This window comes from Miniopterus natalensis, chromosome X (genome assembly GCF_054644295.1).
Source record: "Miniopterus natalensis isolate mMinNat1 chromosome X, mMinNat1.hap1, whole genome shotgun sequence".
NCBI classification, from domain to species: Eukaryota; Metazoa; Chordata; class Mammalia; order Chiroptera; family Miniopteridae; genus Miniopterus; species Miniopterus natalensis.
The window spans coordinates 82,586,448-82,603,206 of NC_142103.1; the positions used below are offsets into that span (position 1 = coordinate 82,586,448).

The following is a 16,759-nucleotide window of genomic DNA, read 5'->3' on the forward strand; positions in this document are numbered from 1 at the left end:
CAAAGCCTCAAGTGGCAGGAAGGATTCCAAATGCTAATTCAAGATTACATCCAATAGGCTTCTTTCAATTTCCATTTAAACCACAAACTCTGCCTAGCCAAACTGGGTCAATCAATGCCACAGAGAGGTTATCTCAAATTAGAAATTAACTGGGACCAAGGAACACACCTAATTGATTAAGTATCTTATAGGAAGGACTGAAACATTAGAAGTAATGTCAGTGACAGGGATCTAGACTCGAAAATAGAGGTCTTTTCCATCCTTGACCTATTATTTAGAAAGTTATTGTTTTGGGAATCCAATAAGGCAGAAAGAAAAATGTAAATCAAGGAGTCAAGAAGACTTAGTACCATACCCCTCTGGCACCCCTAATTCTCTGTGACCCTGGGAAAGTTAGGCTATTTCTCCAATCCTCACTTTTCACATGTGTATAGTGGGTACTTCTTTTCTCATATGGTTGTTGTGGGAGTTAAAATGAGAAATTAAAGTGCCTGGCATATTTCTTGCCTTTATTTCAGTTACCTGAAATAATAATTCCCTTATTATCATAACAGTCATGTCCTGAAATAGCATAATGATACTCAGATTGTATGAAAATTACTTCAATTATTCCTGTGTTCATATGTTGCTGAATAACTCTTTATACTGGTCAGATTCAATTACCACAAGTATCTCTGGAAGCATATCTCTACATTGAAAAGAGTTCTAAGTCTGCTGATAACCTCTATTTTTCAGCATCCAAAATAGTTTTAATAACAAGGTAGGATCTGCAGTTAGTTTTAGTAGCTGTGGCTGGCCCTTCAGCTTCTTGTGCACTCAAACTTCCAGCCCTTGGAGGGTAACCAAGGTTTGATGTGGCTGTGAGGGGTCCTGGGGCCTTATTGGAATGCCTGTATACCTCTCAGCCCTTGCAAGGATCAGAAAGCAAGACTGTGCCACAGCCCTTGGGGGAGCCCAGGGCCAGCTAGATGAAGGTAAGGATCTTGCCCCAGGCCTTGAGGATGTTGCTCCACCATGGTTGCTCATATTAAGTGCACACACTTTCAGTTTCTGCACCTCCTGGGCATGCACATCATCAGTTATAGCCCCTACAACCACAGTGATTTTGCCTTCCTGGCCAGGAAGTTTCATCTTCCAGATTATCTGGGAAAGAAACAGAGGCAGTTGGTTGGTGCGACTCATGAACAACCTCTTCAGCACCATTTGATTGAAGGTAGAGTTGGTTCGTTTGGCCAGAAACCTGTATAGCTTGACCGACAGCCTAAGGTAGATGTCCTGGGTCTTGAACTTCTTACACTAAACCTTTCAGTCTTTGTTGTGGCTGGTGTCAACTCTCATGATGGTGCCTTTTGCTCCCCATAGTCTCTTTACTTCAATCTTCAGTTATCAAATTAAAGAACCATAGAGACATGGAATAGAGCAAAGAAGTAATCTAATCCAAAAGTAATCTAATCCAACCCTTAATTTTACAGTGAGGGAAGTGAAGCCGAGGATGGTCTTGTTCAAGCCACATTGCCACTTAACGACAGAATGAGAACTGAGGTCTAGATATCCAGACTACCAATTCTGTGGTCTCTCTACTATATCATGTATTCCTTACTAGTAAAACTAAAGTGCAAAAACATAAAATTTAAATTTTTTTAAGTGCAGTATAATGGGGTGCTAGCTTGATCTGGAATATTTTTGGAAGAGAATAAACAGAAAGTGCCTGACATATATTGAGCTGTTCAGTATGTGGGTTTGGGATCTTCATTAGTTCCACTTGTTTTGGTTTCCAGATCATTCCAGTCTGGGGGTAGTAGGTATGTTGGAGGTGAGGAAGGCAGGCAGTGTGCTGGAAATTGCACTGAGCAGGTGAACAGAGGACCTGGATTCTAATTTCAGTTCCTGAACTAACTTAGTGTATGAAGTTAAGCAATGTCCTTGACCCCTTGAGCCTCCACTGTAAAGCAGTGTTCCTACAAAAGGATGTATCCAGGGTCCCTTTGGGCTCTCATGTTCCAGTTCCCCCAAGAAAACCCCATTCCTTTCATGGTCTCCCTTAAACTGTACCAAGGGGCTGGTTGAATGTGGAGGAAGAGAAAAATCTAAGTAGGAAAGAAAAGGGGAGAGTGGAAGAGAATGAAGAGCTAGGGGGAGTAAGCTGGGAGGCAAGTGCTTGAGAAGGGAAATGTGGTAGCAAGAAGGCCAAAAGGTGAGGAGCTTTAACACTGGCTCTGCTCAGGGACTCAGGGACTTGATATTTGGCTCTTGTATATGCTTACATTAAACACAAATGCAAAATGGCTCCCCTTCATTTGTCCATTCATTCAATCAATACTCAGTAACAGCTTTATTGAGATACCATTCACATACTATACAATCCACCCATTTAAAGTGTACAACTCATTGGTTTTTTTATGTATTCAGAGTTGTACAATCATCATCATATTCAATTTCAGAACATTTCCTCACCCCAAAAAGAAACTCCATACCCTTTCACTATTCCCCCAACCCTTCCCTAGCTCTAATCTGCTTTCTGTCACTTTAAATTTGCCTATTCTTGACATTTCATATAATATGTGAATAGAATCATATGTGTTTTTTTTTTTGTTTCTGGCTTCATTCGCTTAGAACAAGGTCTTCAAGATTCATCCATGTTGTAGCACATGTCAGTCCTTCATTCCTTTTTATTAGTGAGTGATAGTCTATTATACAGATACATCATTTGTTTATCCATTCATCTGTTGATAAACATTTAGGTTGTTTCCATTTTGGAGCTATTGTGAATAATGCTGCTATGAACATTTTTACACAAGATTTTTTTGTGGATCCATCAATCATTTCAAAGGCTGTTTTCAAAATCAATCATTTTGAAATTTCTGGGAACTAGAGATACAAAAATGAAGACAACCATTGCCCTCAAGGAGGTCACAATCTTATAAGGGAAGACAAAATACTTGTTTTTAAAAGCTGAAATAATCTGTTATGATAAGTGGAATGTGCAAAGAGAGGGGCAAATAAATAATGACACTTGAGAGAGGTGTTTAAAGTGAGTTAGCCTTTAGACATAGAAAGGGAGAGGGAATTATAGGCTATGGAACTATATGTACAAAGGCACAGAGATGACAAAGAAAATATCACATTCCAATCACTGTAAATGATAATAATGCTACCAAAACTTTTATGATAATTGCTATGTGTCAGGCATTACTCTAAACACTTTATTTGTATTAACTTATTTTCTTGCCATAGTAGGGTTTTGATACTATTATTTCCCCCATTTTATAGATAGGGAAACTGAAGCACAGGAAGGTAAATAACTTCTCTGATTCTACACTAGTGAGATCCTGGATTTAAGCCGAGTCTGGACCCAAAACCTACCATCTGAGCCACCATGGGGACTGCCTCATTTAATCCCAAATTATCCTGGCTAGATTATGGAGTGTGTGAGGGGAAATGCCAGGAGATAACATTGAAAAGGTAGGCTGTGCTGAGCCTTATGAAGACATTCTAACTCCAAAAGCAAAAGGGAGCCATTGAAGGTTCATATGTAAAGCAATGACATAGGTGAGATTTTAATTTTAGGAAGACAAGTGAAAACAATGGGAGGGTTAACTGAAAGTGGGGAGAGCGTTTATGCCACTATCAATTCCAGTGTAGAGCAAATACTGCCCCTGCCACCCTTTCCCATATAACACACCCATTACAGGGGTAAAATTGCAAAAGCAGTATTGGTTGTGCTCTCCTGGATGCAATCTTTTCAGGAGGGTGCCATGGTCAAGATTTTATAAAAATAGTTCTCAGTTTTTTACTCCTCACCTTTGCTATCAGAGGGTTAAAGCTAATTCCCAATGAAACAGGGGTGGGAGTGACATAGATCTTACTGTGAAAAAGCAAGAATTCAGAGTACACATGGCTCTCATATATATTTTCACAAACATACCAAGAGACAGAATGCTGATAAACAAAAGGCTTGTGTGCCAGAGGACTATTTGATTAAGTTTTAGGTTTCCTCCACATACACATTAATAAAGTGGCTGGCCTTCAACACATCAATAGCTTGCAAAACTCTCAGCCTTGTCTTTCTCTCCTCACCTTCAAGTTTTAATTGTAGATTTCCATTCCTTAACATAGCCCACCTCAACTACAGAGCCAGCCAAGAGGTTGCCAAGGGCACTCTTGAGTGAGTGCTAAGAGAAAACTTTATGTGGCTATAACACCTATGCAAGGCACATAGAAAATGTGCCCTCTGTCATTGTCCTCTGCCTTAAAATCAAGGTTGTTTTATGGAATGTAGAGGATGATCCTTGAGCCAGCAAGAGTTCATATTTAACTTACAAATCATCCCAATCCCTTTATGAAGCTATTGTGACTATTTACATTGCACAGGTGGAAAAGCAGAGAGAATAAAAGACTGCAGGATTGACCTAAAGTATTCAAAACTGTGCTAGCAAAACATATGGCTCTGGGTAAATCAACTCACTTCATTTTCTCCCCAGATCTTCATTTTTCTATTAACATCATCAAGTGTTTCCAAGGGTCTGAGATGGTGCTGACCTCAGCAACTGCACTTGGTATGTATGTATTTAGAGTCTTGATATTTTAGCCAGGATCATCATAGTAAGGGTGCTACAAATATCTATTGAAAGAATGAATAAATAAATGTTGGAAATATTTATGGGGGTAATTAATAAAGTGTCACCTCTCTCTCTTTGTCTCTGTCTCTCTCTATATATATGTATATGTGTGTGTGTTTAATGTATACAACATATGTACAAAGAGGTGTATATACATATGTTACAAATATGTTAATATGTTACAAATATGTTAATATATATGATATATAAACTTTAATGCCTTTTATTTTATATTTCATAGTTTTGATTTTCATGTTTTACATGCAGTTTGTGCTAAAAGTCAGTGTTTCCAAATACTCTATTTATACAACATTCTAAGATGTACATAAACTTTGGTAGAGGTTTAAACAATGCAAAACAAAACTCATTCAAACACTAAAACTGGACTTTCTCAAAATATATGCTATTTATAGCATATATAAATATATTGGTTTTAGCTTATTTCATAGAGTAATACAATCATTACATTTCTTGGAGTAGATTTCAAACTTTGAAGTAATACTTTTTATTACTGTGTAGAATGCTGATATCTTCTGTAAGGATTTGGGTTTTTTTAATTGTTCAAAATACTACAGATGTATCTTTTTCTCCCCATTGACTCCTTCCAACCCTTCCACCCCCTCCCCAGTCCCTCAACACACCATTGTCTATGTCCTTGGGTTATGCCTATATGCATATAAATTCTTTGATTAATCTCTCCCCCACATACACCCACTCTCCTCCTTCCCTCTGAGATTCGTGAGTCTGATCTATGCTTCCATGTCATTGAATCTACTCTGTTAATCAGTTTATTAGGTTGTTTGGATTCCATATATTAGTGAGATTATGGGATGTTTGTCTTTCTCTTCTTGGTTTATTTTGCTTAGCATAATATTCTCCAGGTCCATCCATACTGTCTCAAAGGGTATGAGATCCTTCTTCTTTACAGCTGCATAGTATTCCATGGTGTAAATGTCCCATAGCTTTTGATCTACTCATCTACTGATGGGCACTTGTGATGATTCCAGATCTCAGCTATTGTAAATTGTGCTGCTAAACTGCACTGTATGAGCTGCTAAGTTGTGAACATAGGGGTGCATATATTCTTTCTGATTAGTGTTTCAGGATTCTTAGGATATATTCTTAGAAGTGGGATCACAGGGTCAAAAGGCAGTTCCATTTTTAATTTTTTGAGGAACCTCCATACTGTTTTCCATAGTGGTTGCACAAGTCTGCATTCCCACCAGCAGTGTACTAGGGTTCCCCTTTCTCCACATCCTCACCAGCACCTGTCGTTTGTTGATTTGTTGATGGTAGCCATTCTTACAAGTATGAAGTGATACCTCATTGTGGTTTTAATTTGTGTCTCTCTGATGATTAACAACTTTGAGAATTTTTGCATATGTCTCTTGACCATCTGTATGTCCTCTTTGGAGAAGTGTCTATTCAAGTTCTTTGCCCATTTTTTAATTGGATTGTTTGTCTTCCTCTTGTTGAGTTGTATGAGTTGCTAAGTTGTGCACTTAGGAAATTAGCCCCTTATCAGATGCATCCTTGGCAAATATCTTCTCTCATACAGTGGGTTTCCTTTGTATTATTTTGTTGTTGTTGTTGTTTAAAATATTACAGATGTCCCTTTTTCTCCTCAGTGACCCATTCCTCCCCATCCCTTCCCCCTCCCCAGTCCCTCTCCCCACCGCTGTCCGTGTCCTTGGGTTGTGCATATATGCATATAAATTCTTTGGTTATTCAATCCCCCTCCACCCACCCACCCTCCTCCATCCCTCTGACATTCATCAGTCTCATCTATGCTTCCATGTCATTGAATCTATTCTGTTAATCAGTTTATTAAGTTCTTTAGAGTCCACGTATAAGCGAGATCATGTGATATTTGTCTTTCCCTGCGTGGCTTATTTCACTTAGCATAATATTCTCCAGGTCCATCCATACTGTCCCAAAGGGTATGAGATTCTACTTCTTTACAGCTGCGTAGTATCCCATGGTGTAAATGTCCCACAGCTTTTTAATCCACTCATCTACTGATGGGCACTTGGGCTGTTTCCAGATCTTAGCTATTGTTAACTGTGCTGCTATGAACATCGGGGTACATAGATCCTTTCTGATGAATGTTTCAGGATTCTTAGGATACATTCCTAAGAGTGGAATCACTGGGTCAAAAGGCAGCTCCATTTTTAATTTTTTGAGGAATCTCGATACTGTTTTCCATAGTGGTTGCACCAGTCTGCATTCCCACCAGCAGTGTACTAGGGTTCCCCTTTCTCCACATATTCGCCAGCACATGTTGTTTGTTGATTTGTTGATGGCAGCCATTCTGACAGGTGTGAAGTGATACCTCATTATGGTTTTAATTTGCATGTCTCTGATGATCAGCAATGTTGAGCATTTTCTCATGTGTCTCCTGGACATCCGTATGTCCTCTTTGGAGAAGTGTCTATTCAAGTCCTTTGCTCATTTCTTAATTGGGTTGTTTGTCTTCCTCTTGCTGAGTACTATGAGTTCTTTGTACACTTTGGGAATTAGCCCCTTATCAGATACATCCTTGGCAAATATGTTTTCCCAGACCGTGGGGTTCCTTTGTATTTTGAGGCTGTTTTCCTTTGTTGTGTAGAAGCTTTTTAGTTTGATGTAGTCCCATATGTTTATTTTCTCTTTTGTTTCTCTTGCCCTAGGAGATGTATCAGTGAAAAGTCCACTATGTGTGATGTCTGTGACTTTACTGCCTATGTTTTCTTCCAGGAATTTTATGGTTTCGTGACTTACATTTAAGTCTTTTATCCATTTTGAGTTTATTTTTGTGTATGGTGAAAGTTGGTGGTCTAGTTTCATTCTTTTGCATGTATCTGTCCAATTTTCCCAGCAACACTTATTGAAGAGATTGTCTTTACTCCGTTGGATACTCTTGCCTCCTTTGTCAAATATTAACTGATCATAATTGTGTAAGTCTATTTCTGGGATCTCTGTTCTGTTTCATTGATCTATATGTCTGTTGTTGTAGCAATACCAGGCTCTTTTGATTACAATGGCTTTGTAGTACAGTTTGATATCTGGTAAAATGATCCCTCCCACTCAGTTCTTCTTTCTCAAGATGGCTGCAGCTATTCAGGGTCTTTTTGGTTCCATATAAATTTTTGGAATATTTGTTCTAGCTCTGTGAAATATGCTATTGGTATTTAATAGGTATTGCATTGAGTCTGTAGATTGCTTTGGGTAGTATGGACATTTTAATGATATTAATTCTGCTAATCCATGAACACTGTATATTCTTCCATTTGTTTATATCTTCCTCTGTTTCTTTTTTCAGTGTCATGTAGTTTTCCGAGTACAGGTCTTTTACATCCTTGGTTAGGTTTATTCCTAAGTATCTTACTTTTTTAGCTGCAGTGTTAAATGGGATTGTTTTTTTAGTTTCTCTTTCTGAGAGTTCATTGTTGGTGTACGAAAATGCCATTGATTTCCGGGTGTTAATTTTGTATCCATCTACCTTGCCAAATTCATTTATCAAATCTAGTAGTACTTTGATGGAGTCTTTAGGGTTTTCTATGTATAATATCACGTCATCTGCAAATAATGACAGTTTTACTTCCTCCTTTCCAATTTGGATACCTTTTATGTTTTCTTCCTGTCTGATGACTGTGGCAAAAACTTCCAATATTATTTTGAATAAGAGTGATTTTTAATGCCTTTTATATGCTCTGAACTTAGCTATCTACTTTGGAAAATAGATAAAAAATACTGTGATATCTAGCTTTTGTTCCATGCCTACTATTTATCAAAACTATTCTAAGCTCTTTAAATGTTTTAACTTATTTAATTAATACAACAACCCTTTTTGGTATAAGCAATTATTTTTTTATTTTACACATGAAAAAGTTAACAGAGACTTTTAATCCTTTGCTCAAGTTTTCACAGCTACTAAGTGGAAGAGTGAGGATCTGAACACAGGACGTCTGGCTTCAATCCCAAATTATTAAATTAAAGAAAAAAACAACTTTTGAAATTGATGAATGAGAAAATTGTGTAACTTATATTCACCTCCTCCGTCATAATTTGGCTCTTCTGGAGAGAAACTGGTCATTTACCCTGTAGCCCTGAGTAACCTGATTGTTTTAAGTGTAACACAAATAAAGTTGGGTTGCCTTGAGGTGAAGGCTGAGTCTCTGTCTCAGCATATCCAAAATGAACAAAAATCTAATTACCAAAAGCCTTTAAAACACTGAAGATCTCTTGAAATGGTGGTAAGGGGAAATTTTATCATGAAATATACAGGAAGACTAATTAAAATCTAATTCACTCACTGCTCTTCCCCAAATCTCTCTTTTTCTCTCCCTGCCCCTATTGTCCCCATGCTAGTTTGTCTTACTCTCTTTTTCTCTCTTCCTCTCCCAAACTCATTTGTGCTCACAAATAGTGCTTATCATTCTCATTTCCACCCTTTCTTACTCCATGTAGCTGGCAAAGCCTTCAGCAACCAAGCTTGCAATGGAGTCTTCCCTTTAGGAGGCACTAGAAGAGGCAAATTGAAAATACTTAAACTTTCTTTGTTCCTGAACACAACTCTACAGTGCAGGCATTATTATTATCCTCATTTTACAGACAGGTAAATTGAACTTTACAAAAGTTAAGCAACTTTCTTAAAATCACATAGCTGGTAAAGACAGAGATAGGACTTCAGTTTTGACCCATCTGAACCTATAGCCCACGTTCTTAATCTCTTTGCTACACTGTAGTTAGACGTAGTGGCCAAAGCCTTGAGCACTGGTAGACACCAGCAGCAATGAGGTATTTGTTGTTTTTGACAATGATGACAATGCATATCACTAAAGTAAGTCAAAGTAGGAGAATAGCAATATGCCAACTCTTGTGGAATATCCAGGAGGATTGGTTCTCAGAATGCATGTAAAAGACTCTCTGGAGAATACTCAAACCATTTAGAACCCATTTGAGGAGATTTGGAATTCCAGGAGATGTTTCTGGGCAGAGCAAGAGAAGGGAGTTTTTTAACAGATATCTTGGCCTTGATTTTTAGCCTTATCCTGGGGTTATGTGGCCTGGGGAAGTCCATAGGTGCACTGCAATGGTATAGGTCAGAGATTATAAGGGTTAAAGCGAAGAAGGAAGAGTGGGCGTTAAGGGTTTGTGTGAAAGATACAAGAAATGGTTAAAAGGAAAATTGCCAAAGTATAATAACTAGGTATAGAGAGTATGGGAAAAAGAAAAGTCTTGGGTGATGTCCGGTCGATGATAGTGCTGTTAACCAAAATGGAGAAGTCAGGAAGAGGAGCTTGAATGCGAAGATGATGAATTCTACTCTGAAGAATGTTGAGTTTGAATTGTCTGGAAGTCATTAAAGTAGAGGTACATTTTAACATCTATGACAAGAGAGATACATTTAGAAGCTATCTAAATGTGTATAGATTGCAAACAAAACTTCAGGAAGTATACTGAATGATAAAAGAAAAAAGAATTAGTCCTTGAGTAATGTCAATAATTTTATACTTGGTAACCAATTGATTATAGACACTAAAATATTTTTCTGTGTCTAAATGTCAGGTGAATATGGGTTGTTTGGAAAGGTCAAAACCAAAACTGAGGTGAAATAGTAAATAGTGTGATCATGAGTTTGTATTTTAAAGGAGCATGGGTAATGTAATAAAAAGGGGTCCAACACACACTTTAACAAAATCCCTTTGGAAAGAGAACTCATGTTGGAATCTGTTCATAGGTAAGTGTCAAATTAGGGAGATACTCTGATACTTCAAAGCCTAATGGACTGGATATTTTCAGCATCTCAATCTCTTCCAAGTGGCTCAGCACTTGAGAAAAGCTGTCAATTCCAGTTGATCTTTTCTTAGGACTAAGCTCAGCTGTCAGAACAGGGGAAGTTCCCGTTTGCTTAGCAAAACAAGAATAATATCAGGGTTGTATTAAAAGTACAGTTAAGATGAATCATCATCATCTAGCCTAACTTCAACTTGCCCTACAGCATCATCATTTAAGATAATTATAAAGTTTTTCTGCAATCAGCCATCTTTCTCCTCTTAAAGAAACTTTCTAAATGGGTTTTCCTTCTGGCCTAAAACCATAAGCATTGTTGAGTCATAAAACTTTATAGTAACCGTAGCCCTTAAGGTTCAACAGCTTAATCCTTTACATTAAGATAGTTAGGTGCAGAAAGGTTAAATCAAGGGTTTCCAATCAAATAATTTCTGAGATCAGGTAGGTAACAACAATAAATGCAGCAGGTCTTGAATCTGCTTTTTTTTTAAAAAAAATTATTTAAAATATGTCTTTATTGATTTCAGAGAAAGGAAGGGAGAGGGAGAGAGAGATAGAAATATCAATGATGAGAGAGTCATTGATTGACTGCCTCTTGCACATTCCTTAATGGGGGTCAAGCCCACAATCAGGGCATGTGCCCTGACTGGGAATCGAACCACGCAATCTCCTGGATCATAAGTCAATGCTCAAACCCTGAGCCATGCTGGCTGGGCTTGAATTTGCTTTTTAAACACCTAATTTTCACTTCAATAGGAAGTATGCCTCTCTTTTCATTTCCTTAAAATCATGTATCCTTGATGTTCTAATTCCCTTCTCTCCAACATTTTCAATAGAGATATGAAAACAATATTTCTAACTACAGGGAGAAGAAACACTTTTTATAAGCAGGGTGAGAGATATGGCTTCAGTGTTGGGGGTCAGTAGGACATTAACTGGATGACAAACTGAACAAGTTCTATCCATAAGGGTCAGCTTCTCCCCAACTGCAGTCAATAGTTGTCTTTAGGGGTTGTAAACTCATTGCTGCCAGACCTTCCAAATATGTTTACTTCTCTTTTTCTCTCTTTTGTCTGCAGGCTGCTTCATGTTGTTTCCACAGACCTTAATTCACCTCTTGAAGCTAGGCTGTTGATCATAATGAAGGTGCAAATAACTTTCGTAGAGTTTCTCTGTTATTGAGTATCTGGGTTTTTTCCTGCATTTCAGATGGATGTAGAACATTTTAGATTTCTCCAGCCTCAGTCATTTGGAACTGAACACTCTTGTTTCAGTTCTGTATGCCTTTCCCTGTTTCTTTTCTTATAGATTTTCTTTCTTCAAAAATTTCAAGCATCAAAGCAAACAGATTTTAAACAATCATATAGTAGTTTCTTCATAGTAAAAATGGCTTAAGTAAGCAGAAAGGTATGATAGGACAATTTTTCTAGAAGTTCATGATTTAAAAATGCACATGAGAAGCAGAAATACTTCAAACATGTATTTATCTCTAAGAATATCTTTTTTGAAACTAGAAGATTACCAGTGTCAATAGACTGTGGATATACCCCAGATTAAAACCCAGGTATGCGACTCTATTAGTTATCTATTGTTGCATAACAAATTACCCCAAATTTTAGAAACATAAAACAACACACATTCATTATCTCTCACTTTCTGTGGATCAGGAATCTGGGCACAGCTTAGTTGAGTTCTCTATTTTAGAGTCTCTCATGAGGCTGCAATCAAGATATTGGCCAGGGTGGTAGTCTCATTTTAAGGTTCAACTGGAGAAAAATCCATTTTCAAACCCATTTATGTAGTTCTTGGCTGGCTTTAGTTCCTTGAAGGCTGTTGGATTGAGGGACTCAGTTTCCCACTGGCTGTTGGTTGGAGGCCATCCTCAATGTTTCGTCACATGTGCCTTTCCAAGATGGCAATTTGCATCATCAAAGCCAGCAAGAGAGTCTGTTAGCAAAAAGGAAACCACAATCTTTTGTAACCTAATCATGGACATGACTTCCATTACCTTTGTGTTATTATATTGGTTATAAACAAGTTATTGGGTCCAGTCCACATTGAAGGGAAGAGGATTATATGATGATGTGAATTCCAAGAAGTGGGACTCATTGAAGGTTATTTGAAAAGTCTGCCTACTCCAGTATGGTTCCAAATATACTTTTAACTATATTAACCAGAGATTAACAACGTCAGACCTAAGGAATTTGAACTTTATTTTAACCCTTAAAACTGTTGGGGTGTTGGGATATAGAGATGTGCTAGTTCATATAACACTGGCTGCTATAACAAATAAGCTCTAAAATTTCACTGGCTTAACACAAACAAAGTTATTTATTGCTAATATAACCATGTAGTGTGGGTTTTTCTGATCAGGTGGGTTTTCTCATTTAATAAACATTAACTAAGAACCTTACTATATGCCAGACACATGCTAAGATGTTGGAGATAAAATACGTGAATGAACAAATATTTGAAGAATATCCTTATTCTCATAATTTCTTTCTTCAATTTCTGTGTATTTTCCCCCAATTTATATCTCTATTTCCTTATATTTCCCTTTCTTGTTTTTGGTAAACTGTCACTAAAGCTGGCCATCAACAATTTCTCCCATCCTTTGTGTACATGCTGTTCCTTTCATGGAGAAGTGGAACATATTTCCCTTCCTCTTGAATGTATGTTGGCCTTGCAATTTGTTTGGACCAATAACATGCTGTGGAATTGATAGAGTTTAATTTCACAGTACTGGGTTGACACCTGAAGAGGCTGGCACCTGCTAGTTTCCTGCTCTTGAAATCCTGATATCACCTTGCAATCAGGACATTCAAGCTAATAACAGAAAGAGGCCTTATGTAGAAGAACTAAGGTTTTCAAACTCACAGCCCCAGCCCTACCATTAATTGAATGTGGCCATACAAATGACTCCAACAAACACCATGTAGAACAAAAGAGCTGCCCATCTAAGTCCACCAACCCACAGAATCATAAAATTTAATAAATCATTGTTGTTTTAAGCCAATAAATTTCATAGTGGTTTACTACATAACAAAAGATGATTGAAAAACATTTTATTCATTTTCCTTTCCTTCTTTTATGTTCTTCACATTTCTGGTATGTTTTACAGATAAGGATCAAAATGAATTCCTTCAGATAATAAGAAAATAGGTGAAACATATCATAGAGTACAAATATACATGATACAACAGGCACCCTGAGAAATCACAATACTTCAAATTACTGATGTAGTATGGTAAGGGCAAAGTATTTATTTGTCTTCTAGAAAGTGTAATCAGTGATAAAATGTCAAATGAACTTTGGATGTAGACATATCTTAGGATATGACCATTTATAGCCACATTCTGAAGGCACGTAAATATTGATAAATGATAAGTTCTATAGCTCAAACAAAATAAAGTTCTAAGTGATGTGGTCATGGATACAGAATGTCAATAGTAAAAGTGAATAAGGATTCATATGACATCTCATACCTAACAGTATGGAAGAATAGATCCCAACAGCTGCTGACATTCTATCTCTAGTTGCATATTTCTCCTACAATTAACTTGCATTTTTGCACAATTTTGAAAAAAATAGTTAACAAGATGAAGGTTAATTTCAAGAGAAAATTTGACAGTAAAACCTAGAGATGTTTCTACCTCACATCAAAGCCTAAAAGAAAAAGACACACCCTTAGTTTACAGAAATTGCTCTTCCCTAAGAGATGAGTACAAATGGTTTTATCATAGGTTCTCATCCAGCCTTAGGGTAAGTCTTCTGTAGTTTCCCATTTGCCTGGTCGCCTATCAGCTATTTGTCTTTGGAGGCTGGAGGGGAAGTAAGGGAGCGCCAGAACACTTTTTATTTGCTCTATTCCCATGACCTTACACCTAACTTCATAAGAGTTGCCCCTGATTCTCTCTGCAAAAGATTGGCATCATTGAGCTTTATACCACAGACTGTCATGTGGGTGATTTTTGTCTTCTTCTGAGCAGATAATATCTTATGTTCAATGCCTATCTTACAATCAAGGTATCCTCATTATGATTAATTGCCATCAGTCAACAAGACTTGCTTCTTTGCCTCATGGGAGAAACACAGAATGGTCTCTATGCCAAAGCTCTGCAGATCAAACGAGAATCAAGGTTTACCGAGGAGGCAGTAGATACCTGGGGAAAAGGGGAAAGGAATTATTAATTCCTCTCTAGGGAGTCACATTGCCTGCACTCAAATGGGTTATAGGAGTTTGGGGCCAAAGAGACTTTCTGCTTAAAGATCCAAAAGTGGAGAAACTCAGAATTTGTAGTCATACGGCAGCTGGGGCAGGAGTCATCTGAAGGCTTCACTGGGTTGAATATTCAGGATCACCTTCTTTACTCACATTTCTGGCACCCCAGTGATCCTCTATATGATCTTTTTCTCTCCAGCAGAGTACCCTGAATGTCTTTTATGGAGACTCAGAGTCAAGGCTGGAATTAGGAACTGCCAGCCCTCTTAAAGACTAAGCCTGCAACTGGCAAAGCATCATACTTGCAATATTCTATTGGTCAAAGTAGTCAGAGAGGAGCCAGGAGTGTAAGAATGGTTACCTCTTATTAGTGGAGACAGGTTAACAAGAAGAGAAGTAATTGATGGTGGCCATTTTGGGGAACAAGATACCACATGCCCCCTTTCACTCTCAGAATTTTCCTAGTTTATACAACAAATCTGTGGTCCTAGAAGTGAGAATAGTGGTTACCCTTGAAGGAGGGATAATGATTTTCAGAAACACAATGGAGCTACTAGGGTGCTGGGAATGTTCTGGCTTTTTTATGTATGTGTTTGTTATATAAGTACTCACATAAAAATTCATCAAACTGTACACTTGTGATTTGTCTATTTTGCTGTATGAATGTTACACTTCAATAAAATTTACATAAAGTGGAAAATACAACTACAAATCAAAGAAGGTGACTCTTTTTAGATAATAAATTATAAGGTAACCCTGACCATTGCTTAACACCAGGCCATATAAGAGAAGCAAAGTGACCCATTGGAAGTTGAAGGTGAGAGGAGAGTGGTTGGAGTGCTGAGTCTCTCCCCCACCACACACACACGTAAGAGAAGGGAATGTGGTACTTTCTCTTCACCTTAAATTCGATAATAAGGGCTTTATGAGAACAAATAAGAGCCTGACCTATGATGTTCCCTGGAGCTTGAAGGACAGAAGGGCAGGCATCTGACTCTTTTCTGGGGAAATATGAAGGTGTGAACCTGTGTTTGACCTACTGCCTAAAAAGCAGCCTAAGGAGAAGTGACTGCCCTAGGAATCATCAGTACTTTCAGTGTCAGAAGGGTTTGGGATGCATGTACATTTCTTCTGAGCCAGATGTGGACCTTGGAAGGGATCTGGACTGAGAGGTCCTGAGAGGGTTCTGCCCAGGAAATCCATTTGTAGGGCAGTTGAACCCATCAGGGGATAAACTACTAAAAAGCCAGAGGATGAAGGGAAAAGTCAGCCAGAGGATGTTCGTCCTCATCAGAAGCCTTATTGCTAAGAGATTCTTAGCAATGCAAAGTCACTGAGGGACCAGGAGAGCTGCCGAAGTAAAAGTCATCTTTGAACATTCTCCACACCCAGGAAGCTCCCTGGTGAGTGACATCTACACCAGTCTAGTGAGGGGTCCCTTGCTCTGCCTTCTCCCCTTTCCTATGCCCCAACTATGGGCAAGCTGGAAATGGCAGCTAGAGACTGGGGGTTGCAGTGAAAGAAGGAAGAGAGGATAAAAGACATCAACTGTGCCTTTCTCTCCCTTTGCACAGGTCTCATCCTCATCAGAAGATTTATTGGGGGCTAGGAAAGGAAGTGTTTGAAACTGAATAAAAGACTGAACTTTTTTAGGTTAGATTGGATGGGACATTTTATTTACTGAAATTGGATTGCACTTGAGCCTGAATGGGATTGAAAACTTATTGGACCTGCTTAAGATTTTATCCAGGAGTGAGAAAGAATTGTCTGAGAAATCATGTTTGATAATGCAGTGGAAAGAAGAATGAATAATTTTCTTCTTACATCCCCACGCAAACTAAGATACAAGTAAAACACAAGTTATAATATATGCCATAGGCTTTTGTTAGCTTGTAGCTTCAAATGAGTGTAATATTATTCTCAATATTAGGGTACAGGCCTTCACCAATCCAACTGCTAAAATTAGTAACCCTCTTCCCCAAGTTATTTTTTTGAGTTCCCCATGGCACTAACTCAACTCATGTGCTCCTGAAGAAGTCTCTTTGTTTCTTCCATCCATACTTTCTCATTTGCATTTTATTGACTTTACTATGTGCTAGGCATTACATTGAGGCAGGAGGTACAATAACAAAAACAATAAAGT

At 38.0% G+C, this 16,759-nt stretch overlaps 1 pseudogene; it reads right to left on the reverse strand.

The window, feature by feature from the left end:
- Positions 1-800: 800 nt before the first annotated feature.
- LOC107524964 (large ribosomal subunit protein eL18 pseudogene) lies at positions 801-1,338 on the reverse strand (annotated as a pseudogene).
- Between the last annotated feature and the right edge of the window lie 15,421 nt (positions 1,339-16,759).